The sequence below is a fragment of the Adiantum capillus-veneris genome, chromosome 5 (assembly GCF_014529385.1).
Source record: "Adiantum capillus-veneris isolate H3 chromosome 5, ASM1452938v2, whole genome shotgun sequence".
In the NCBI taxonomy this organism is placed as follows: Eukaryota; Viridiplantae; Streptophyta; class Polypodiopsida; order Polypodiales; family Pteridaceae; genus Adiantum; species Adiantum capillus-veneris.
The window spans coordinates 31,914,828-31,919,150 of NC_140935.1; positions in this window are offsets into that span (position 1 = coordinate 31,914,828).

Here is a 4,323-nt window from a genome sequence, read left to right on the forward strand (position 1 = left end):
AATAGAGCTCACAAAACGTTGCCCTCTAATATTCATGTATCAAGTCCACATTTAGAATGTCTCCCCCCTTGCTATTTGGAGTCCTCTCCTTGACGACATGTTATCACCAAGGGTATGTGTTGTGCTTGGGCAATCAAAAATTGTGCCTATGTAGGTTGTGTAATGTAGCCCTATTATGCATACTAGTCAATGCATTGAAAAGATTTATGTTGTGCAAGATGTGGGTATAAGCAATTCTCTTATTGGCATTTGTTGGTGAGGCTTTCTATTCTAAGCAATGTGCTGATCTTTGAAGCTCATGTTTCGTTTGCTTGATGGAAGGTTGTAGAGATATTTTGAAGGCTTACTTATCTGTTCGATGCTTATTTGGAATCCAATTTAGCCTTGTGGTTGGTTGTTAATTTGGCATTGTTCCTCAGAGTGGGTTCTTTTCTAACTGTACTGTAACCGTAGGAGGAATTGAAATAATTCAAGCGGCGGTGCAATAACAATAGATTTATTACTTCGTTTGGGACCCACTTCTTTGTGATTACTGGCTGCTACGTTGATGCTGCTCGTTTGGGAACCCATACGTGTCCCTGCTTTGTTTGTGTTTGAAGAGACTTATTTGGGATTCACCTTGTCTTTGTGTGAGTCTTCAACGGTCTTTGCTTCAGCTCTTGTACTCTTGGTTTAGGACGAGGTTCAGACTTTGGGAGTTGATACTTTGGTAGTTGACAAATTAAACATTTTGGAATCCAAATAAATTCCTTACCTCTTTGTGCTTGAGTCAACTTCTTTGAAACCCAAATTTGAGCTGTGGAAGCTTGCAACTTTGTGATTTTCTTAGCCACTCTTGCATGCTTTGATTGTTTTTCTTTTGGTGTTAGATCTTGTGATTTTTCATCAGATATCTTTGTCTTCATGATCCATACCTACTTTTGGCCAATCTGGCTCTTTGGTATCCAGATTTGTCAAACTTTTTGGTTCTGAATCATTCTTTTCTTTTGGCCTTCTTTGTTCAGTGATGACTTGAGTTTTTGGTAAGGAATGTCACAAGAGTCATCACTATCGCTACTATCCTCCGCAAGGTTGCATGCTAGCACTTTCCTTTTGTGGTTTGGCTGGTTATGGAAAGTTACTTTCTATTTTCTCTTGAATTGTTGTTTTTGGGATGACTTTGGTATCCACTTGATTAGCGCGTTGTTAGCTCGTTGATATGGCTGTGCTCTTCTTGGTCGATTTTTTTCTTTATATATGGGAGCCACATATGAGGATGCTTGTTGCAGTTGTGTTTCCATTGAGGATTTTGGAATCGACTTTTGATGCAGCTTATTTTTGTAACGATGGCACTGTTTCCTGGGTCTTTGATATAGACAATCATTAAACCATGCATTTGTTAAAGTTTCCTTCTTGTCACTTGCTAGGTTGTCTGGATTTCCATTGTCGGCATTTTCTTGAAGCTCCAAGTGTTCTATAGAGTCATAGAACTCATCTTCTTCTTCATCTTCGCTTTCTTGGATTACACTCACTGCAAAGTAAGGAACAAAATCATAGCCATTTTCATCACAAAACTTTGTTGTTGGATCTTCTTGAATAGCGCACACATCTAGATTAGCCAAGATGTGTTCCCATTCAAGTGGCTCTAATTATTCCTCAAGAAAGGGTTGTGGGATATAATCCTCGTCTTTGAATCCCTTTCTAAGATGCCTTCCTCTCGCTTTAAGCTTCTGCATTGCGAAGCTCCACACATCCACAGTTCTTTAGGCTTACCCAACCATGCTAGAAGTTCTCACCCTGCTACGATAGCGGAATCAAACTCCTCCATAGGTGTTCTTGTCACATCTCTTTAACTATGGTCCTTAAGATTTATGCTTGTCGTGGTTTCCATATGTCTCAAGTAGATATCATCATAACCCCAGTCTTGGACCATTTTCAATTTTCTCATGAATGGTCTTCCTAGAATGATACCATTGTTGTTCTTCTTGCCAAACTCAACAATAACAAAGGTTTGCTCATATTCAATTCCACAAGAAGTAACAACTACTTTTTCTAACAGTCCTATGGGCCTTTCCATGTGACTGTCTACAAGCTAAAGTTTCATCCTTGTAGCCCTCACTGCTAATTTTCCCCATGTTTTCCAGGCCTCTTTTGTTGTCATGGAAATTCCAGCTTCGCTGTCAAGGACTGCCATGGATTTTATATCTTGGAATTCCACAGGAAGAGTGGTGTTCCCATCTTCTCCCTCATAATACTTGCCTACCTTGTTTAAAGGCACTAGCTTAGTATTTAGTTGAGGCATTTCAAGATCTTTGATCCCTTCCTCGATTTGAGTCATTGGTTTTTTAACACCACAAATCTCTAGGCATTTTCGCATAGTAGTCCACATGTTTGGTCGTATTCTGAGCAACTCGGCTAACATTATTGTATAAGTGCCTAGTGTCAACAAAATGTCTATCAATCCTTTTGAATTGATGACCTTGTTGGGAGACACTCTCTGTGACGGAATTGCAATAACATTTGACTTGGCCTAGTATTCTCCCGTATAAGATAGTAGTGTTCTTAGCGAATGGGGCTGAATGTCCATAGACTGCACAGATCCTTTGTCTCCCCAATACAATTCCACTTCTAGATTCATTTGAGATAGCCTCAAATTCCTCTATTGGTGGAAGAGACACTCTTCTTCCATCACCCAGCTGGTTTACTCGTCTGCTTAGCTCACTTGCTTCATTGGCCTCTCTGACTTGTTTCCACAATTTGTCAAGACCATCTATTTCTTTATAGATGTCAGATATAGTTATTTGAAATCCCTTAGAAGAGTCATCTGTGGTATTCAGCACTATCATCGGCTCTAATGTAGGGTCCTTGAGCTTTTGTCCATGCTCGTTGACTGGAATCTAGCTCTTTTCGTTCTTGGTTTGGTGGGATTATTGGTGTAGGTAAGACATGAATCACACCCTCAGGTTTTCCATCTAGTGGTTCTAATAAAGCTTGGGCTTTTTGAATCATTTTCTTGCACATTTCAAGCGTGTCCTTTTCTAGTTCAGCATATGGATATGTCATCCACCTCTGTTCTTGGGTTTGGTCGTTTTCTAGCCGTGTTTCATAGGATTTTAGGAGGGCGTCTAAATGCTCATTAACATTTTTGACTAACACTGATCCTCCCGAACTAGCACTTTTTGATTTCTCATCTATGGATGGTTCTTCTGGAGGTTGAGACATGTGCATAAGAGAAGGTGCAACCATTTCCTCATGTTGTCTTATCTTCTCTTCAACTTTGGTAAGCTTCTCAGGTAGGGATTTATGCTCTTGTTCCCTACGTGCTTTCATCCTAGCCTTTCTAGCTTTCCAGCTGTTCCATTTGCTCTTGATCTCTTGACTAGGTGCATCTGTCTTTGGTTCACGTGTCTCTACACTCACGTCACTTTTTTTTCTCTATCTCTAGGTTCTCAACTTCTTTTTGAGCTTGGGCTCTCGTAACTACCTGAACTAGTACGACGTTTTCATTTTTTGAGCTATTGGGTAGCTGAACAATTCCTAAGACATTCGTTGTGATCTTTTTGAATATGTTTGGATTTTTGGATAGTCGGGGATCAAGTGAATGAAACCACAATCAAGACAATAGGAATTCACTTGGGTGACCTCCGTCTGAAGACATTGTTTGACCAAGTGGTTGTCACGGATTTTGTGACAATCTATTTCTAGTTGAGGAGCTTCTTCTTCCAATTCCTCTTTGTTGTAAACATGCTCTGACCTAGCTAAGCCTCTATTCACAATGAACCACAATGTCCTTTTTTCCATCTCGTACCTTCTTTCTTCAGGTCAAAATGCAGGAGGTGGAGGTTGTACCGGCCTCACCATTCCATGTGTTTCTCTCATCTTCTATCGCTTTGAAGGAAAGTATCCACTTTGGTTGTTGTAATACATTGTAGCTCGTACTAGCGCTTTTTTGTTAGATGCTTCCATCATTTGTGTATATCTCATGTCTATAGGCATTCTAGCACCTGGCAGTGGAGGTTGTTGTCTGAAGACAAGTTGTGGTCTTGCAACTCCTACAGGACCTGGTGCATTCCCCATAGCATATCTGGGTGGAGTAGCTGCTATTGGAATAGGTTGTACATACCTGCCCCTAGCATTTTCGATGCTATAGTAACACTCTTCTCTCGTATGGTTTGTCCATTTTCTCTCAATTGTGCACCATAGATGTCCTTGGAGGTCAGATTTGACTAGAGGAGCAAGTCTCTGAGCTAATCCTTCTATAAGCTTCATTTGCTCACTAGATACCTCTGGCTTTATAGTGGGTTGAGTTCTTGGTGAATCACTGCTCTGCAAAGATATATCACT